The 23,326-nt window shown below is 37.3% G+C and overlaps 1 protein-coding gene across 1 annotated transcript in view; it reads left to right on the forward strand.

The window, feature by feature from the left end:
• The first annotated feature begins 774 nt into the window (after window positions 1-774).
• Window positions 775-23,326, forward strand: part of LOC131434661 (tetraspanin-9) — a 52,846-nt gene continuing 30,294 nt past the window's right edge. The window contains exon 1 of the mRNA XM_058601620.1: window positions 775-1,423. The gene's annotated coding sequence lies outside the window, so the exon portion shown is untranslated. The remainder of the gene's footprint in view (window positions 1,424-23,326) is intronic.

Consider the following 23,326-nt stretch of genomic DNA (forward strand, 5'->3'; position numbering starts at 1 on the left):
GGAAGCCGGATCCATACAATATTCATAATTTATTTTGTATTTTCATTTGAAACTGAGTTTGCGAAAATCGGTTCGGCCATCTCCAAGAAAAGTAAGGGCAAAAAACCGTTACATAGATACACACACACACTTAGCACGAGGCCGATCCAACCGATCAACCGATCCGACCTCTCCGGCACCGACTTTTCTTTTGCTTTGGCTGTGTCGAGACTATAGCATGTGAAGCTCAGTCGGTTTAATGCGGAGCTACCTTAAGTTTTGGTACCGACATTATGATTTGAGCCGTTTGTCAAAGCCGGTATGCAATATCAATGTTTATTCTGACTTCTCCATTAAAAGACTAAATTCAACTATATTGTGAGCAACAACTATTTTTTTATAAGTGTTATGATATGTTACATATAAAAATCATTTGTGGATAATGATTCTTGAAAATCATTGCATTTTTCATGTCACCGTGATAAATTTATCCGAGATGTTTTGATTGAAAACAAACGATGTGAGAAACGACATATTAATCAAGAGTCTGGAAAAAGTAGTCATCATTATTATGCACTAACCAACATCGAACGCAACAACGGCCGTGGCGGACCATCAAAGTGAGCGTTCCAGTTTCACACGCGTTCCCTCGACGGGTTAAAACACCATAAATCATTCCTGATACACTTTGGTGTTTCACTCTCGCCGGCCAATTCTCTCTCGAGTTTCAGATCAAATCCGCGATCAGCAGCAGCGCAACTCAGCGCGAATCATCAGCGCAACGATGGGATCAAATGCGCTTCAGTTCACGATTGCCCGTGGCGAGGTTCGGTCGGAACTTCTTGGTTTTGCGGCTTGGTTGACGTGAAGTTGCAGCTGTGGCGCGGCACTTGGTGAATTCCTTCCGGGCGAAGGTGCGCTGATTTGATCTTTTGTCCAGAGAGCTGGCCGCGGGTTATACTCAGTGATGTAGAAAGTGTTAGAGAGTTTCGACAGTTAATCAATCGAGCGCTGGACGTTTGCCGTCTTACATGGTGTTGTGGTATTTTAGGTGTCAAGAGAAGGAAACGAAGTTAGAGTGATTTGTAAGTGCGAAATTAAGTGTGACGTGATTCTAGCGGCTGCACGGTATTGGAAACAACAGTTCTTACTTACTTACTTCGTCGATCTGGAATTTGTTTTGTTTGAAAATTCAAACACAGACGGATTTGCCGTCGTTCGGTCACGATCACGATTTTGACGGGTGGCTGTGCTTCTTTGGTGAAGATCAAAGTTCAAAAGGGTGGTTGAAATAGAAGGTGGTTCCAAGTACGAGTTGAACCATTACTTTTGTGGAAGAGGGAGTGCTTGGATAAATCAAACGTAACATAGCTCAGGGAAAAGAGCGAGGTTTTTCACGAATTGCAGCGTCGGATGATTACAGAGGAAATTATCGTTTCTGAATGTAAGTTTCTAAATTATTGGATGAAGCATTATGATTAATCAAGACCTTTTAATAACATAGCATTGTAACGTAGTATTATATTATAACATTATGCTAGGTTTTCAAATATTTTGTATGGATAAACTTTTTGAGTTTTAATTGAAGACATCGGATGAGCTGGATATAATATAACAACTCTCAATTGTTCGAGGAGATTCAACTACTATCTGTTATTCGCATAGTGCTATGTTTCTTGGGTGCACGAGAGATATTTTAAAACCTTATTTACTCTATGTTGAACGTCGTTACAACACATGTACTGAAAGTCCCGGGCCTGACAAAGAGAACACGACGTTTTTTGGTTCAAAATTAACTGTTTTCTGGTGTTACTGCCTCATTTGGACGTCCACTGCGTTCTGTATCATCGGTGTCTCTACGATCACGTTTGAAATCAGCAAATCTACTTTCTATTGTTATTTCTAATGGAGTGGATTCTCCATAACACTTCTCACAGTTTTTTTATGTTATGTTTTTCCAGCATTTATTGCTGTAATTAGTTTTAAACGATATAATTATGGAATTGCTTTCAACTCGAAAATTCTTCCATCATCTGGTTTACATATTCGAAAGATTTTGTTGCCAAAAACGAACCGTGCTAAAATCGGTCCGAGGCAAATTGTCATGAAAAAGGATGCTGTACACAGTCTTTTTGGTACTTAGAAACAATTGTATGTAACAGTATAAAAAATCGTGTTTCACGTTGCACCCACTGCTTTGTCATACAATGCACAAAACTCCTACTGCTGGAATAGGGGGAAAAGTCGCTTACACAAAACTGTCGATATCTCCGTTGAAAATGGACGGATTTTAACAATCTATGGCTTGTTGGATAGCTATTACCGTGTGGAATCTAAGTATAGAAACATATTCTGTTTTCAAGGTCAAATGCGACAGATACTGTCAAAAAACATTTGACATAAAACCTCACAAATTTTGACATAAAATCTCGTATAACTCAAAAAGTAAACATCCGATCCCAAAACCATTCAATAGCGTTTTGGGTGACGGGGAGACCTTTCATTTGCGACTAGTTTGATCAAAATCGGTCCAGCCATCTCTGGGATCTCGACCTCTTAGTTGAAAACACACATACAGACACACACACATACACGCACACACGGACATTTGTTCAGTTCGTCGAGCTGAAGCGATTGGTATATTTCGGGCCTCGGAAAATTTTTCTAAAGTTTGAGCGAATTCTATACTTATTTTATATACGAGGTCTGTTCAAAAAGTACCCGGAATTCACATTTTTCTAAAAAAATATTCATTTATTCGTCTACATCTATATGGTCCCCTTCAAAGTAATCCCCCCTAGATATAATACACTTATGCCAGCGTTTTTTCCAGTCTTCGAAACACCCCTGATAGTCACTTTTTGTAATGCTCTGTAGCACTCTCAGCGATTCTGCCTTTATCTTTTCAATCGATGAAAAACGCTGTCCTTTCATGGGTCTCTTCAACTTTGGGAACAGGAAAAAATCACACGGAGCGATATCTGGTGAATAAGGAGGTTGCGGCATGATTAAAGTCTTGTTTTTAGCCAAAACATCACGAATAAGCAACGATGAACGGAACGAATTTTGCTGCCACTCGTTTCATGCCCAAAACATTTGAAAAAATATGATGGCATGAGCCAACTGATATGCCAACTTCATCAGCAACTTCTCTAATAGTGATTCGGCGATCATCCATAATCATTTTTTCCACTTTTCCCACATTTTCATCGATTATTGACGTGCTGGGTCGACCGGAGCGTTCGTCGTCTTCAACGTCTTCGCGGTCATCTTGGAAACGCTTATACCACTCGTAAACACTTGATTTTTTTCATAGCAGACTCACCGTAGGCTCTCTGTAACATTTCGAACACTTGGTTACACTTTATTTCATTTTTCACGCAAAATTCAATACAAATTCTTTGACTCTTCAATTCTTCCATTGTTTAAACTAACAAAAATCGCCGAGCTCAAAAAACACGTCTACACCAGCCGCTACAAGACAGAATGTAAACAATGAATACAGCTGAAAATTTCACCATACATTAGGGACATATGTACCAACACAATAAAAAAAAATTTTGACCACCGGACTCTCCAGACGCGCGCAATTGAAAAATTCCGGGAACTTTTTGAACAGACCTTGTATATATATATATATATATATATATATATATATATATATATATATATATATATATATATATATATATATATATATATATATATATATATATATATATATATATATATATATATATATATATATATATATATATATATATATAGGGGCTGGGGTCCACTAGGAGATTGATAGTACCTATTAGCTCTCTCCGGACTGTACCAGCCTAGATGCCGTGTGGAATCCGGCGGAAAAAATGAACCAAGAATAGATCCGCTGGGTTCCTGCTTCCATGTCGTAAAAGGCGACAATTGCAGGAGTTTTTTTCCTTTCAGTTATCAGATATTTTCAATGTTTTACTTCTGATTACTCTATTTTACTAAATCATCTCTTTATTCAACCTATCAATTTTCGTCTAGCTTCGTAGAAAAGTTTTATTGGGAATGATTTCTTCTTCCATGTTATTGATTGTCTTTCAGGATTATAAAATGAATGATAAAAATCAACCATTGCGCAAATCCGTTTATATTACAAAGTTAATAACAGAGATGACATGTATCGGTATATTGAATACATAGTAAAAAACACTTGATATTAATATTTCAAACAGTAAATTAATATTTTTCTCGGTAGCCGGCTGCCCAGATCAACTAATATAACCAATTAATAATTTTGATAAATAATTAAAATAATAAAGCGGAAATAATAAAGAATCAAGACGCGTGTGAAATCTGTTGACCTTTGTTTGGTGATTTAAAATGATTTTATAATAACTGTTTAGAATATTTCAATGCAATGAATCAACTTTTTTGTTTAAATCCTATTCGCTCGTTTATTTGGTATCACGTAGTTTCATTTATAAAAACGTACTTAATCCACCTAGCAGTGAGATGATACCTTTTTTTTATCAATCCGAATGTGTTTTTTTTTGCATGACTAAAAAAAACGCGAAAGGTAGATGCATAAACGAGTGACTGCATACTCGACAGCCGGCTGTCCGGAGTTTTATCAATTTCGGAGATTGACTGTTTCGTGCATTATATTGCCAGCACAAAGTAACACATAAAACGATAATACTTAAAAACATTCTTGGTAGCCGGCTACCCAGAGCAATAAACACATGATAACATTATTAAAACATTTACTAACAAAGTATCCGCTCCTGGGATGCATGTGGGAATGCAGAGGATTCCTCGGTTCCTAGTAGCAACATGCATCGAACTAACAATCCTTTCCCTCCCAAGTAGATCTGCATTCGGACGTGGCCGGCGTCGGTATTGATCAGCATGCATGGTTCAATAAAGTTTGCACAGTGTGAAACAATGTGTTATTCCCAAACATGTTACTTTAAAAAATCATTTTGCAATCTCAATTGGTCCAGATCAATAACGGAGTAGCAACACACGGGCGGTCTCTAATGCTAATGCTAAAGACCTTGTATATATATATATATATATATATATATATATATATATATATATATATATATATATATATATATATATATATATATATATATATATATATATATATATATATATATATATATATATATATATATATATATATATATATATATATATGTATATAAGAAAACGTAAAATGGTGGCATTCTATATTATCAATAACTTATGTACACAGTACGAAAAAATCATACAGGCGCAAATAAAGGAAGCGTTGTGGTTTGCTTAAATGTATTATGTCACTAACCTTTGGTCTAATTTTGCTGAATTGGATACAGAAACAAACACTAAATTCAAATTAATTAATCGATCTCGGTATTGAAAATCACACCACACACTGAGATCTGATGTACAAAATTTGTTTTACATAATTTATTCGTCCATTTCAAATGGCCACACCTTCCTTTTCACACCCATCCAATTTTTCGATTTTTGTTGTTTTTACCAACACTGTTCTAATTGTTAGGCGATGTTTGCAGAGTTCCGTCCTCATTATTACCCATTATTATTTCGATATGGGTGAAGTTCCGACGAATTTGATGGGTTTATTATGTTTGGTACAAAATTGATTCCATTGGGTCGGCATTACTCCAACACGTGTCAAGCATAGTGACAGGTTGTTAGATTTGGTGAAAAAGAGTTGACGCTTTGTGCTTTCTTATGAATGACAAGAGGCGCTTTTTAACGTACTCTTCTTGAAAGATTGGGGTAATATTTTTTTAGAGCTACGAAAACCTGAACAATGTGAGTATGTGATAAACTCCAACAGAATAATAATCATTTTAACGGTGACTCCTACATCTATGTTTGATTGCTGTCTTGGTGGCTGATCCTACGTTGATTTTTATTGAAAATAATATTATTATTAGTTTACAAGATTGTCCTCAAGCACATTCACAACATTGCCCGAAAGCACTTTTGTCACTTGACCCTCAGAATCTTGATTTCGATCCTAAATATCAACAAAACAGCATCGCACTTGTGTTGAGCGGGAAATTGCTTTTCATTCCGGTTTGAGGCTTTTTACACCTCATAAACATATTACATAACCCAACCTGCTTCATTGTTTTCTGGACACAACCGACTGACACCTTAGTAAAAATTACTGAAGTGGCCCCCTCATTTTTCACGAGGTAACCGATTTTACAATAAGTGTTATTGTTTTGTAGTATTAGTATCTACGAACATGTTCGTGAAATATTTCGTCGATATTCGAATTTTTTATACTATTTTTAGTTACATTAACATTTATATACCTTTTCATTGTAATGCTTCCTGAAACTCAAGTTCTCTTTCGAATTATACGAAACTTTGCAAACGGATAAACAACTATTTTTGGCATAGAATGGAGAAAAAATTGCTTAAAAATGTTCAATTTTACTAAACTTTCTACTTAAATTTTCCAAAGAAATCGATATTAAAGTACCTTCTTCACGCGATTTTTGTCTCTGTTAAATGCTAAAATGTTGCATATGTTATTGGTTTTCATAATCAACAAAAAAATTTTTGTGCTCAAATAGGGTTTTTGAAATATTTGATATTTTGTATACGCGCGCTGTATGCAAAGTGCACCGTGCGAGCGAATCGGTATGGTGCGGCAGGGTTCGATAGGGTGCGATGTCGTCGGTGTGATTGAAGCGAGCTGCGACAGGTTTGGACAAGTAGGCATAGAGAATGATTTTTTGCCTTTCTCCTCTCAATTTTTTTAAATTGTATTATTTCGATGAATTTTTGCTATAATATATAAAAGAGAAAATGCATAATATGAAAAGGGCATCATTACAGTACTAGGTACATTTAAACAGGTTTCTCCATTAAATGTACGTCAGGTAATTTATTGATCACATATTATTTTACATTTTTTTTTCATTTTTTCCTGTGGTTTGGATGCGAAAATAGTCAAGGAAAACACAAAAGTTTGTGATCATTCCGGAAAAAAGATTAATGGTACAAGTTCAGTGCATTTACTGCACTTCACGAGAAAGATTATAAAATTAGGACCGAGTGGAATTCTTTCGCAGCCTCACATGGGAAAAAAGTTATCTTTGAAGGAACCGTGAAAAGACACGCGTATAAAGTTAATTTGCATCAAATCAAAACCAATCGAATTCCAACTGCGCATAATCTATTCAATCGAGTAAAGGATTCATTCAAAAATATAAACTTTGATTTTTGCATGATAAACGAAGCAGACATTCAGGATAGACAACAGCTACATCGATTTAAAAACGTAATGACAATTAAAACTACACGCGAATGTAAGATTTTTTCCGACAACGAAGAATTTGTAGTAAATATTCTGTTCAAACCACCAGAAAATTAGAATAATCTAGAGTCGAACTTGTGAAATAAGATGTAATTAATAAATTACCTGACGTACATTTAATGGAGAAACCTGTTTAAATGTACCTAGTACTGTAATGATGCCCTTTTCATATTATTCATTTTCTCTTATATATTATAGCAAAAATTCATCGAAATACTACAATTTAAAAAAGTTGAGATGAGAAAGGTAAAAAATCATTTTCTATGCTTACTTGTCCAAACCTGTCGCAGCTCGCTTCAATCACACCGACGACATCGCACCCTACCGAACCCTGCCGCACCATACCGATTCGCTCGCACGGTGCACTTTGCATACAGCGCGCGTATACAAAAAATCAAATATTTCAAAAACCCTATTTGAGCACAAAAATTTTTTTGTTGATTATGAAAACCAATAACATATGCAACATTTAAGCATTTAACAGAGACAAAAATCGCGTGAAGAAGGTACTTTAATATCGATTTCTTTGGAAAATTTAAGTAGAAAGTTTAGTAAAATTGAACATTTTTAAACAATTTTTTCTTCATTCTATGCCAAAAATAGTTGTTTATCCATTTGCAAAGTTTCGTATAATTCGAAAGAGAACTTGAGTTTTAGGAAGCATTACAATGAAAAGGTATATAAATGTTAATGTAACTAAAAATAGTATAAAAAATTCGAATATCGACGAAATATTTCACGAACATGTTCGTAGATACTAATATTACAAAACAATAACACTTATTGTAAAATCGGTTACCTCGTGAAAAATGGGGGGGCCACTTCAGAAATTTTTACTCACCTCAGATATTTTATTGACATATCTGGACGGCCCCGGAACTGTTGTACCACTTTCCTGGTCATTTTCCGGTCTATTGGACTTCCATGAATGTGTTTGTTTTATTTTGGTTAAAATTCTGAATTTGAATGGATTTAAAAAAAAACAACACAAACTTTCAACTTCCGATTAGGTTTTTCGGATTTGGACATTTTTCACAGAAACGAGTGAAGACAATTCGAACCAGTCGAGGCTACGGTTTTATTGCACTATATATCCACGGAAAATATCTAGAAAAAATGCAACTTCATTTCCCGGTTGACCGGAATTATAAGTGCCTTTTTGAGCACTGCACTAACCGTCGAGTCCACAAGAAAGTACCATCAAACGATATATATTGGCAACAAGTGGCAATAGCAATATGAAATTATTTTCTGCCTATAAGTAAAAGTCTATTCGCACTACGCCGGGACGGCCGATCCGGGACTATCCGAGACTTATTTGTCCACGACGGCAATAGCGGCCCTTACACGCGACAATATTATTGTCAATCCAAAGTATTGTCAATACCGTCAATCCAATTGACTTGGTAACTTGAGTCCGCATTTTTCGAAATAATCGAGCGTTTGAAGCTTCAAATATTGCAACTGAACATTGAAACATTGAGAGAAGAGTTCATTGTACATATTTGACAATTTCCTCTCTGGAGAAAAAGTATTGTCGGATTGATGAGCAGTTTTGATTTTTTGACAATATTTTCGTCAATCCAATGAAGTTTCCACTACACGATCAAAAGTATTGTCAATACACCTTGTATGGACAATACTATTAGTAGCCCTTACACGTGACAATATTATTGTCAATCCAAAGTATTGTCAATACCGTCAATCCAATTGACTTGGTAACTTGAGTCCGCATTTTTCGAACAAATCAAGCGTTTGAAGCTTCAAATATTGCAACTGAACATTGAAACATTGAGAGGAGAGTTCATTGCACATATTTTATAGTTTCTTCTCTGGAGAGAAAGTATTGTCGGATTGATGAGCAGTTTTGATTTTTTGACAATATTTTCGTCAATCCAATGAAGTTTCCATTACACGATCAAAAGTATTGTCAATACTCCTTGTATTGACAATAATATTGTCTCGTGTAAGGGCTGCTATTGTCTCGTGTAAGGGCCGCTAATGACTGAGCTGTCGGTGTGTGCATGTATTGGAATGCCGGATCCGGCATAAAATCCATTTGGTTGCCACCGATATTCCTCGTCGGTGCGCCTTTAAACAAAAAGCTTTGAGTAGTTGTAATATTTTAAAAACTTGTGCACCTGCACCTCAATCTATTCGATGAACCCTTCAAATTTTTTTTCGTTTGGTTAATAAAAAGATACTTACTGAAAATTTCAATAATGGAAGATAATTTTACTATACGGACGGTTTTACGGGTTTTACCGTACTCGGCTACTATTCAGTTTTACCGTATGAATTGTATATCGGTAAAAATTTGCTTATTTTCGTAAAATGAAATTCATGTATCGAAACATTGATTATTGCCATTGATTACCGAAAGTTTTCGTCAAAAAAAAAATTACCTAACAACGGAATCAAATCTTACCAATATTAAAGATGAGATTTTGTCACTCTCTTCATATTCACTCTGCAAAGCTAAACTACGGTAATACTGTACACTATACTAACTATAAACCATCAATTGAACGAATATCAAAATGAACTTCAGATATATCCAAATACTGTAGGTCTACCTTTTCTCAGACATATCATACAAAACATCATCACAAGAGCACTGCGATCTATGCCGGAGTTGAATACACATGCGATCTAGATAGCTAACTAGGTAATTTGCTCATTTAACGGATTACATATACAACAGCCGAGCCAGCTTCCTCGCCAGTGCACAAATTTACATTTGAATAGATAAAAACATTTCGAGTACACCTTCGCCCATTTATGGACGGTACGGCGATAGTCTGCTGGAAAAGTTTCCAAAACATTCCAACCGGTTCCGTTTGACTCGATGAAGCTGCTCGAGTTTATCTATCTATCCCGGATAAGTTCGAGTGCATGCACCGGCGAGGCCATAATAAAGCAATTTAGCTGCCGTAAATTTAAGTCAACTGAGACGCTTCTACTCTTAAAGTCACATAATTGTATGGATATCTAATAAGCCGTTCGGCTGTCAGTGCCGGTTTCACGCTGCCGGTTGCCATCCGATCTTCGTTGTGCATTGTACAATAACAAAACAGCTCCCAACAAAGAAGTCCGTATTGAATGGGGGCTTATTACTTAAATTCTGCTGTTGAAAGTCGCGGGCAGTCGCGTCAAAAGCGAAACAACGAAAAAGAGAGTGCCATATACGTGATTGAAAATACAAATCGGAAAAAAAGTTTCTTTGGTTTGGCTTTATTATGCATGAAACCCGGATAATTGCACAAGACAATAAATTGCAGATTAAATTGTCGTTGAGAGCGGAAGAAACAAATAATCTTTTTTTTAAATAACTTGAATAACTGGCATCTACGAATCAATAAAATTGTACATAAGTCTGATTGATTTATGGCGTAATAAGCGGATTTGAATCCCGAAGGCCAACTTGAATTTGGCGACGAAAAACTCTAGTTTCGCCATCTGTTTAAAGTTGTCCTTAAATTAAAAACTGTTCCAGGCAGTATGGATGAAGTTCTAATTTTCAGTGGAAATAATACAAAAGTATTGGATATTTAATTTTTAGTAGATAGTAAAACAGATTAATATTCTTAACATTTGCTATTTAACGGTTGTAGCCTAGCTAGCGTACCTTATTAAGAACGTTCTTCAAATGATTCACCACGGACTTCTAGTCGACAAGTGTTGACACTTTTTTCCAATTCAAAATTTGGTGGGTTTATGTGCTTTGCAACGCAAATAATGGTTTTGCTGGTATATCGCAATACCTTTGATTTCACATATTGGCAAGACGTAAGATCTGGCCAGAAGACAATAGGATCCTTGAGGCTTCGAATAATGGATAGAAGTCGTTTTTGAAAAAAAATCCTTGATGTATATTTCTCAGTTTATCGAAGTAGTTATGATGTAGGAATGTGGAATCTTACCGCAATCACAGATAGTTTGCCAGACCATAGCTTTCTTACGAAATATTTCGACTGGAATCGATGCTTCGAACGTGTTCAATACTTGCCTTTCTCGCACCGTATAATATTGTGGTCCCGTTTGTAATCGAATTTCTTGAAGTTTCCGTCGTCCTCGAGTACACGATTCGAACTCCCAGTAAGCATCTTATTGTACAAGTTTCAGACTCTGGGTTTGATCGATGCTTCATGTTTGGGACTGCGTTTTGATTGCTTATACATAGGTTCGAGCAGACACGTACCCAGGATTTCGTTTCGAGAGGGGCCCTCAAATAAAAAATAATGACCGACTGAAGATTACCTTATTCTCGGTGTGCCTTTTATCGGCGTTTTTAACAGACACTTTAAACTTTTCCACTGGAACTGTCATTATGAAGTAATCAAATAAAATTTGTGACTGTGTCCGAGGAAAGGTTATTGTATTACATTTTTCTTAATCGTTCTGTTCTTTGGCGTATAAACCGAAACCTCCATTTACGAACTAAACGGGGGTTCGTAAAAAGAGGTAGTTCTTAAAAAAAGTTTACGTTATTTGGAGTTTACTTCGTAAAAAAGTATTGTGTAATGAATGTGGAAACCGCTCATTATCGACTATTTTCGGAACGGATGTGAAGAGTAAGTGTAAGAAAATTATGTTTGGACTCGTTCCAAAATCCAAGATGGCGGCTTCCGGTTTATTGATATTGCTTAAAACTCCTAACAATATGGGTATCTTCGAAACGGAATTGATGAGTAGATGTCAGAAAACGATGTTCGAGGTGGTTCTGAAATCCAAAACAGTGACTTCCGGTTTATTAGTATTTCTTAAAAGTGTTTGCCGTATTCCTTGAACTTGGCATTCTTTAAAAACACTATATCGGAAGTCACCTAATTGAATTTTGAAACGAGCTCAAAAATCGTTTATTGGTATCCAATTTGTTCCGGAAATTTCTTTGTTTTAAGGGTTTTTAAGACATATCGAAAAACCGGAAAATGTTATATTGGAATTCGAGACTACACCAAACATAGTTTTGCGGCATCTGTTTATTGAATACTTGCTTTTCAAGGTTTTCAAGAAATATCGATAAACCGGAAGTCGCCATCTTGGATTTCAGAACCACCTCAAACATCGTTTCACGACATCTACTCATCAATTCCGTTCCGAAAATACTCACATTGTAAGGGTGTTCAAGGAAGATCAGAAAACCGGAAGTCGCCATCTTGGATTTCAAAACCATCTCAAACATCGTTTTCCGACATCTACTCATCAATCCTGTTCCGAAAATAAATATATTGCAAGTGTTTTCTTGGAATATCAATCAACCGGAAGTCGCCATTTTGGATTTCCAAAATACCACAAATCTTTTTCCGGAATCTACTCTTTAAACCCGTTCCAAAAATACCCATATTGTAGTAGTTTCCATGGAATATAAGTGAGTCGGAAATCGATGTATTCCAAAACCTCTTATTACGAAGCAGGTTCGTGAAAAAAGTTTACGCTATTTTGGATTTGATTCGTAAAAAAATATTCCGTTATTTGGGATTTAGTTCGTGAAAAGATTTACGTAAAAAGAGAAAACGTATAAAAAGTGGTCGTAAACGGAGGTTTGGGTGTAATAATGGATTCAGCCAAACATGTGCTCGAAGTGCGCTTGCGTTCGTCTTTTAGCCCTAAATAAGTATGTGCGGGATCCAGCGGCTGGATATCTTTCTCATCTGCAGGATCTTGATTAACTATGGCATGTTCGTGCACTATCTCTTTCCGATTGTCCAGAACAACCCTCTCAGCAGGCCGTTCAATTTTGTTGGTCTTTGAGCGCTTGTTGAACGACATATTGCACGAAATATTCGTTCAATTTGCTGGAACGGTTTGTTGCTGTTTTTTCTCTTGCAAAAATAGTGTGAAAATTAAGTGTTACCTTTACATAGAAAGAAAATTTGTTGTTATTCTACGTGTTATTGTGCAGGTATGTATTGTTAGTTTAAACAAATAAGTGGAAAAAACTTCAGAAATTCTGCAGTAAAACTAGTCCAACGGGGCTCCAACTTCTCATGTTGAAAATGGCTCAACAATGGACCTCTGTCTGCCGGGTTAGTTGAACGAAAAAAAGGCATTCGGTTCAACGGTCTGTTTCAAAATCGGCAAACGAAGGTCCCGTGTTGGCCTCCCGTTGAACGATTGATTGGACTTTCATTGGACCAACGTATTGGACCAATGAAGGACCACCGTTGTAAATTTTTTTCTAAGAGGGAATTTTATGTATTAATATTATTGTTATTAATTGTACCCCGGTTTCATCCTCCTTTTTATGTGGTTTTGACTGTTTTGCTTCGTTGGGTCTGCCGCTGCGTGCTTTATCGGCAGTGGACATTTGACCATCACGTAACTCTTAAAACCTTTATCTCACGGTGTAATCTACAAGATCAACAGCCCCATAATATTTTTCATTTCTGTTTCTGACTGGGTTCGAGGATTCAAACGTTCTTTAGCACGAAAAACATATGACTTCGAAGTGCCCACTTCAGTAAATGTTGATCGAAACAAGAATTAGCAGGACTTTTGTCGTGGATACGCCGTACTGTACTATGGAGTGGCTTTTCAAAATTTACCCTGTCCTACAATGGGAACATAGTCACGAGTATCTTTTGTGTATTCAACTTTTTTTCCTCTATATCATCGAAAATATGGTCAGCAATCATATAATAAATTATAGCAATTATGCATTTGTTCAGTAGAATGAGTAGTATGAGAAATGTCTCAAAATTTTAGGTTTCTAAAACGCTTGATATGAACAAGCATTAAGGTGAAATTCAGTGCCAAAGTAAGGCGCGCAAAATTTCAACCGCATGAATTGAACAAATCATCGCACAAAGAGTATCGTGCAAAATTGACACATAGAAATTACGGAATATTTTCAGTGGTTATGTGCAATTTGCTTTCATGTTTTGTTCGTTAGTAAAACAGACTTAGACTATGCTCAATTTATAACCAAAATGCTCTTATAATTGACAACTTACAACTTTGGCATGATGATAATACTTCATCTAGCCGATTCCAAAGAACTGAATAATATTCAAACAAGATCTTTTTAAAATGAAATTACACCATAAGCCAAGAAACGTAACTCAACTCAAAGACATCATGCGACGTGAAAACGCCGCCATATCGAAAGAAACATTGGCCAAAATGATGGAAAACGCCGAAAAAAGGCACGTTTTGTATTGAAGCCAAAAGTGGCCATTTACTCGATATCGTTTTCAAAAAATTACTGTAACATATCTCCTTGAACCAAAATAGATTGTAATCAATATAATAGTAAGTCCAACCACCACCAGCATCAATTATAGCTTGGTATTTCCGAGGCATACTTTCAACTAACTTTTCGGTGTATTCGAACGGAAGCGCTTTTCAAATGAATCGAATTTATCGGGAGATCTACTCCAAAGTGTAAACACAGTTTTCCTAGGAGCTACTACTTGATGTAGGCCCAGACGTTTTCGATAGGATTTGTATCAGACGATTGCGAAGGTTAATAAAGTGTCACAATGCATCTTCTTGCAAGATCCATGTCTCAATGCTTAGCGATCGACTTCTTTGTTCATCGCTTCGGTAAGCAAAGATTAGAAAGCTAAGTGTCTGTGGGTGTCCTCAAGCTGGTGTACTATCCCCACTTTCATGGAACCTAGTCGCTGATGGTTTGTTAAGGAAACTTAATAACCTTGGATTTCCGACTTATTGTTTTACCGACGATTATCATATATTGATGACCGGTATAAGCATTACCACTCTCTTTGATTTAATGCAGCAAGCCCTGCGATCTGTTCAACAATGGTGTTGTCAGGTTAGATTATCTGTAAATCCGGGCAAAACACGGAGGACAGGAACTCGTCCGTTACAGTTCTTCGGTTCAGAGGTTCGGCCAATGCAGACGAGCTTTTGGAAAATCATGGGGATTCAAACCCAGATACATTCATTGGATCTACACAACTATCGTTAGACCAATTTTAGCATACGGATGTATTGTATGGTGGCAGAAAGGAGAAGTTGCGACAGTTCAGTCAAATCTAAATAGTCTAGGATTGTCCTAATGGCAATGACAGGAGACTATAGATTATGCTACTAGCCACACGTGGTAAATGAATTTATTTTTGTTCCGACAGTCAGGCAGCTTTAAAAGCACTGAGTTCGAATGATTTACGGTCGAATCTAGTGATCGCATGTCGAACTGAAATTGAAGACCTTAGCATCTCAAATGCTGTTTACTTCTTATGAGTACCCGGCCATTCTGGTATTACTGGAAATGAATGGGCTGATGAGTTGGTTAGAGCTGGTGCAACGAATGATTTCGTTTCATTTTCAGTGTGAACATTATTAGAGTACGGAAATCTTAATTCAATCAAAATGTTGTTTCATCACCAACTCACGTGCTCCTCAAATAAGAAGTGTATTTGTGTCTTCTACCAACGGCTACGATAAGCCTAAATAAACCTAATAAATAAGATAAAAGCGAGAATCTGTCCGTCAAATGAGGACACTCTCACAAATCCAAGCGCTCCCACAAAGAAAGCAGCGTTCCGTTAAAATATGAAAGTGTCTTTCGAAACCCTGAACGTACTCTGCGGTAGCTCTCCAGTCCCCAGGTGTGGGTCGCGGTATCATCCTACTGTCGTTCCACAGTCACAGTCGATTGCGACCGGTTAAGAGTAGATACGAGCTACGATCTCACGGTACACTTTGTTTGCTTTTAGTCAGGCCTATTATGGGTGACCGGTGAGCGTAATTGAATTTCGCTTGGGGTTTTTGCCGATGAACAAACATCATTTATTAACTAAACGAAGTTTCTTCTGCGTTCAATTTTCAATTTAGTATGTTTGACGGGGTGGGCAATTTTTATATAAAACGAAGACAACTTGATACCAACTTGAAATAGAAACTAACGGAAAGATTTGAATTGCATAACAACAAAAACTTCATTAACATGGTAGAAGATAGGTGATGTGCAGAAAATGTTTTCTCAAAGACATCAAGATTTCAATTGGCGGAAATTTTCCTTCTTAAATCCTACTCGTTCCATGTGAGAACAATTCCAATTTGACCAAGCAGACAATTTTCCATTTATGCAATGCAATTTCTCAGCACGACGGTGCATTCCCAACATCGCATCACGAGTCCATCAGCGCGTTCGGAACGATGATCACGATCTTGACACCATTCTTCTCTTACCGACATGTAGGGATTGCTACGTGTGCCACAGTTCGGCCGACAAACGGCAAAGGTTCTGAAAAGGTTGCGATCTTGCTGGGTAATTTAGGTTCCGGCTTTCGTTTCGTTTGGCATGTCGTAGCAGCTGAGCGAACCATAATTCCCTTCAGTTGGCCCCCTCACAGCACTTCATAGGTAATCTGTTCGCATAACAACAATAGCAGCAGCAGCCGCGGCGGCTGTAGCAGAATTCGAGGCGAAAATTACCATAACAATTGAGAGCAATCTAACGACGAGAGTCGCAATAATTTACGAGATTTTTATGACACAGATTGTTGTTTGCCGGGCGTCGTTCGGAGAATGGATGCTGTACTGTTCGATGTGCATCTAATCCAGCAGCTCAGCGTGATCCATTCGCTTCACTAGCTGGAGTTAGTGCAGACTTGTTGGAACCCCTCCCATGAATTTACATACATGACAATGGCCGAAGTTCAATTCCGTACATTTTCATTCCAGTTTCGTTGCCTGCAGCGTACCCAACTACGCTAACCAGAATCGTTTTGATATAGGAAATGCTTCGTTAAGTCATAGAGACAAACATATGATGTTATGTCCGGCAATTTTGCCATTTTGCTATCGTTCCATCAACGTTGGGTGTAGCGTTTGCTGCTGAATTTGTCCAGCACTGTTTCAGTTGCACCTGTTTTCTAATTGGGCCGTACTCGCGATTCGTTTGATAGAAATGAATTGATCTGGTGGCAAACATGATAGGAATAACAACAAAGTACTGGCCCAGCTAAACCAAAATGTTATTGATAGAATATTCTCATACACATTTTTTGTAGTATAGGTTGCCCGTTTCTCTGTTTTTGACAATTCCAAGGTTGATACAAGTACTTTTTTTATCACGTTATGGCATTTTCAAAGTTAGCTCATTCTTCATTCGCCCAATGACATATCATGAAGTTTTGGCGGGAAATAAGGAGTCATCATTTTCTAGAATTCAGGTTAAAAATTCTTCTTCGGAATCCATAGCCCAGATTCCGAATTCCGTTACAAAACTCTGTTCCAGAATCCCGGTTTAGAATTTAGTTCCAGAATCCAGATCCGGAATTCAGCTCCAAAAATTCAGTTCTATGAATTAGGTACCGAACTCAGTTCCAGAGCTCAGATTCGGTTCCAGAATCTATTTTCAGGCAGACAGTTCAAGTTCAGAGCGCAGTCCCGAAGTTCGGTTCCGACATTAAGTTTCCTAATCTAGATTCAACACTCAGGTTCTGAATTCAAGAGTTCCAGAATCCAGGTCAAGAATTCAAGACCAGAATTTAGTTCCAGAATCCAATTTTATAAATTAATTCCAAAATTCAGTTCAAGAATTTAATTTCAGAATCCAGCCGCGGAGCTTAGCTCCAAAATTTTGTTCTACAATTTAGTTTCAGAATTATAGTCTAGAAATCGTGTTCAGAATTTAGTTCCAGAAAGAATTCAGATTGAGAATTCAGGCCTAAAATCCATGCACTGAGAATATTTCCAAAGGGTGATTTTTCAAGAGGTATAGGACTTGATTTAAAAAAAAAACGCCCAAAAAATTGAGAAAATTGATGATTATTGGATTCGATACAACAATCAATATAATTTAATGCTTGAAGATGATTTCATTCAAACCTAGGCTTTAGATGGCCCATGCGCAAGGCCCAATTTCGGCACACTCTCTTCCATTTCACAAATAAATCCACATCAAACAGTGACTTTTTTTAGATGCATTTGTAGCTCTTGCAATGCTTCTGGCTGGTCTTCACTTCAGATGCGGAAATTTTCCTTATTGGCGTATCTGTTCAACCAGAAATGAGCATCGTCGTTGAACACAATTTTTCGATAAAAAAGTGGGTCTTCCTCCAACTCTTCAACAACTTCAGCGCCCATTCATGATTAAAATATAGACCAAATGACGATTCATGATTATATTACAAACCAAACTGAACAAGTTTGACAATTCACACAAGACACGATTCACGCGTGATCTGTCAAAAACAGTGGTAGAAACATAACCTTTTAGTTACCTAAAACTTGAATATTATTAATATTTTTAAGTTGTCGGATTTCGGTCGCGATGTTCAACTACGGAGGATCCTGCCACCAGCTGGTAATCGGCAATGATTAGAGGGTTAGATTTTGTACGATGAACTATCGAGGTGTCGCTAGTACGTATCAATGGAGGCCGAATTCTTCTGTTCGAGTCACCCGAATCATACAGATCCGGTGGGTGACCCGCATGCTGGTTATCGGCGAGAGTGGCCATTGGAGAGCGGTGGCTGGTAATTTTGTACAAAAGAAGGAAAGAAAGAAAGAGAGGTATATGTTGTGGCAAATTAAATTGAAAACCAGAAGATATGGTATTAGTTAACTGCACAGGTGGTAAAGAGGGGAAGAGGGGAAGCGAGAAGATTAGTGACATTGTAATGATCAAGTTAGTTCCAATGAATGTGGTTAAACATCATCGAAGGATAGGAGCACACTTCCTTAGAAAGACACAAACATAGATTTAACTTGTGGATTGATGTTTTCAAGTTCTTATAGATGAGGAACATATACCATGAACTATTACGATTCGTCGACATATTCTGGACCGAAACCTCAGGCGGTCTACCTTGAGCGGGATTCCTTAGGCTCTGACCTGGCGTCATGATACTCTACGCATGACCACACGACATAAAGACTGTCCCAGAATGTATGGACGCACTTTGATTTCGCTGTAAATAATTCACAAGTGTTAGATATTCAAATTTTATTCGATATACTGATAATATTAGACTACAACGACAGTATATTATTCTCAACATTTACTACTTAGCCATTGTAGACTAGCTGGCGCACCTTCTTGCGAACGTTCCTCATTAAATTCCGTACAGACTTCTTGGCGACAAGTTTTGACACTTTTTTCCAATCTTTTTCGAACTGTTGAATGGTTTCGGCTGCTGAGACATGTTTCCTAATATGTGCCTTCGTTAATGCCCAAAATTCCTCAATTGGTCGAAGTTGTGGGCAATTTGGTGGATTCATGTCTTTTGGGACGAAAGTGACATTGTTGGTATTATACTATTCTACCGTTGATTTCGAGTAGTGGCAAGAAGCAAGATCTGACCAGAAGACAACAGGATCCTTGTGGCTTCGAATCATGGATAGAAGCCGTTTTTGTAAACATTCCTTGATGTATATTTCGCTGTTCATTGAAGCAGTGGTGATGAAGGGTTTCGAAATCTTACGGCAGCTACAAATTGCTTGCCAGACCATAGCTTTCTTACCAAATTTTTCGACTTCAATCGATGTCTCGGACTGGTTTAACACTTGCCCTTCTCTCACCGTATAATATTGTGCTCCCGGCAAGGATTTGTAATCGAGTTTCACGTAGGTTTCGTCGTCCATGATTATGCAGTTCAAATTTCCAGCAAGAATCGTATTGTACAGCTTTCGAACCCTCGGCCTGATCGATGCTTCTTGTTTCGGACTACGTTTTGGTTGTTTCTGCTTCTTATAGGTTCTAAGACTCAAACGTTCTTTAGCACGAAGATTTCGAAGTGCCCACGTTTTTGACCACATCCCGAACTGAAACCTCCTTCTTTTGCTCGAACGCCTTCAGTATACGTTTACCCAACTGAGGGTTAGCAGGACCTTTTTTTCGACCCGTTTTCGGTTTATCCTCAAAGGTGTTACCCTCACCGCATTTTCTGATTGCATTTTGCACGGCTTTTTCACTTACTCCTTCAATTTTTGCTATCTTTCTCAGTGACAGTCCGCGTTCTGTGCGAAATGGCAGCGGTTTTTGGTTGCGTCCATACTTTGTGGGATAGTCTTTAGTCGATGTCCTAATAATCTTCACCACAGGTGCCGAGACCACTCTTCGGAAGCCCAAATAACCGGAGATGAACGTTGAATATGTAGTGGTTTGACATGAGCCAGGACCAACCTCTAAACCAACGTCGATATCCTAGCGATAATGTAATGTAACCATCGCCGTTTCTCCATGAAGTTTGCAAACTTTCGAGAGTTTTCTGTCGAAAAATCTTTCATAAATATCACCTTCTAATGCTTCTTCCTAAGCCATGAAGTTTGGTTTGTTTTTGCCAAGAATGGTGCAATGTGAGGGGATCCTGACTAAGAGTTTTTGTATTTTCTACAGTCTACAGTAAAAAAAAAACATTTTACCGCCCCCCCCATCGGTGAAGTGACCAAAAAAATAACTCTCTTCATTCCGTGACCGGAAAATTTTGGCGACCAAATCTAACAGCAGACCGGTTTAGTGAGCAAATAAGGTGAGTGGATAATGTCACAGACATAACTGAAGGACGTGAATACGAATAAAACTGACATGCTTCTTTCAAACTTCTGAATATCAGTAATGTTAGCTGCTTGACCTCAACAAGAATTGTAGCGGTCCATATTCTACCATACAATTACAATAGGCGGAACAAATCATAGCTAACGATTACGGGTTTGTGTACGATACATGATTATATAGCGATTAGGAAAAGTATCAACAAACCGAAAGCCGTTATCTTGGATTTTAAGAATTCCACAACTACAAATTATTGATAAACATCATTAAAAAAAAAACAAAAATCTTCCAATTTAACATTATGCCTTCTCAGAAGTGTACGAGAAATGATAAAATATTATTCAGTTATAAGCACGGGTTATTATTCATAATTGAAACAAAAAGAAATAAATCAACAGTATATTCCTGCCTGGTTTTATTTATTCATTGATCTAATCGACTTCATTTACTTTTTTTTTAATGAACCTGCGTTAACCGATCAACCATTCTCAGATAAGTAGTGTGCCTAAAAATAATATTGTTAAAAAAAAAAAACAAATCTTTGCGATATAGGTACTCAAAATTAAAACAGAAAACGGCAATCACAGGCGTCATGAGTTTCCTTCTTTAATGATTGTTTTTAACATTTACGAAAACTTGAATTTTGAGTTATCTGTGGTTATTTCACAATATTGAAAATATTATCGTTAATTACTGATCATATTGCAGATGGTATGAGGAAAGCATTGCATTGCTGCGTTAAGTATAGCAAGAGATGTTCACGATCAAGTTCTACTCATTCTTGTACAGGGTAAATTTTGAAAAGGCGCCCCATAGAAAAGTAGTCACGTCAAAATGTATTGATTGAAAAAAGTACCGTCCAAACATCAGTAAAAATACAACAATGTTATAGTTGGTTTTGTTTTTACTATTTACATAGTAGGAAAACTTCGCATAGTTCTTTGGGAAAGTATTAAAAGTTCTCAAAAGAACCGATTTATATAATTCAGGAACTGAACCTGAGTTCAAGAGTAAGAAGGCTCAAAATTCAGTTGCAATTTAGATCTAGAACTGAATTATGAACCGAATTTAGCTCAGAAATCTAGTTCCAGAATTCAATCCCAGAATTTAGTTCCAATATGCAGGCTCTAAATTCTATATCTGAATACTGAAACAAAATTTTGAAGCTAACTTCTAAACCTGTGATTGAGTTTAGAATTCAGATGAACCAAAATAGATTCGGAATTCAGTTCCAGAAATCCCGAGCCCAGATCCAGTATTTAGCAGATGTATGCGATTTGCGTCCAAATGTGAGACGACCTGAGCGTTTGAGGTTTTGTGCCACGAAAAAGGACAGCTTTCACTGCTGGCGAACCTCAACACGAAATCCAGTTCCGTCTAATGCACTAGAAGACATGAACTTTTACACTCGTCCAGTGTAACAACGGGACTGATATGTGCCCCCATCTCCATCGTTCACAGTGACCGATGAAGGATAAGGAATATAGAAAATAGAATAGAAAATATTGATACTTTACTCACTTTCCGGATGGACGACGACTCATCATTCTCTTCCATGGGTGTCGCGTAGTTGGAGATTTGGGTTGGTATAAGGTCTAGGATTCGCTCTAAGCTAGCGATACGACCATGATATAGCCAAAGATCAGATTCATTATAAAGTGTAAGAAAATTAAATGAAAATTTCGAACAATCTCACCCACTACATCATTCCTTTCAAATCGAGAGTCCAATCTCCATGGTCACTAGTTGCATGTAATCACCATTTCAACTTACTAAATATCGGTAATGATTACAAGACTTCCTGAGCCAGTGAGTCCTGGTGAGTCCATAACTCAGTCCAACTTAGGAGTTTTATCCGTGCAGAATTGTATGCATTGATGTCACCATAAAGGTCACACGTTTTCTCAGAATTGATCAGATTTGCATAAACTTAAGCTCAATTGAAAATAGCCGTCATCTTGTATTGCTATTAAATTTTATTTTGATCAAGTGTCTTCCCACCATAAATATACCAAACGGAATTATGTAGATTTGATTTGATTAGCCAATAATTCGCCGGAAGGAAAGCTACGTGCCCCAGTGCTCACTGATTGTGTTCAAATGAAAGAGATGCAAAAAAACGAAAGAAATTGTATATAACAGCAGACACGATGTTGATAACAAAATTGAATGCCGGCATCATCACTTATCACCTATACTGATGATGATCCAATCGATGAATTTCAGTATTTTCGGCAGGTATCATCGTTTGGATTGACGTATTTGAACTCTACCGTTAAAATTTTCTTGGAAATTAATCACGCCATAGATCAAAACAAATTAGTTATGCATGATTATCGTTATGCAAGTTCGGTGATTGTTCCAAGCCAGTGCGAATGGGCTAACGATCGAATAAGTCATCATCTGTACCGCAAAATCGTTCCACTTTCGAACCGTTCCATCTTTCCATCGTCTAGTTAAAGAAAGCACCTGTCAGACAGGACATTAATAATGCGTACATACGTACGGTAAAACAATTGGCATAAATCAGCAGGGGAATTAAT

Source organism: Malaya genurostris, chromosome 3 (genome assembly GCF_030247185.1).
Source record: "Malaya genurostris strain Urasoe2022 chromosome 3, Malgen_1.1, whole genome shotgun sequence".
Lineage (NCBI taxonomy): Eukaryota > Metazoa > Arthropoda > Insecta > Diptera > Culicidae > Malaya > Malaya genurostris.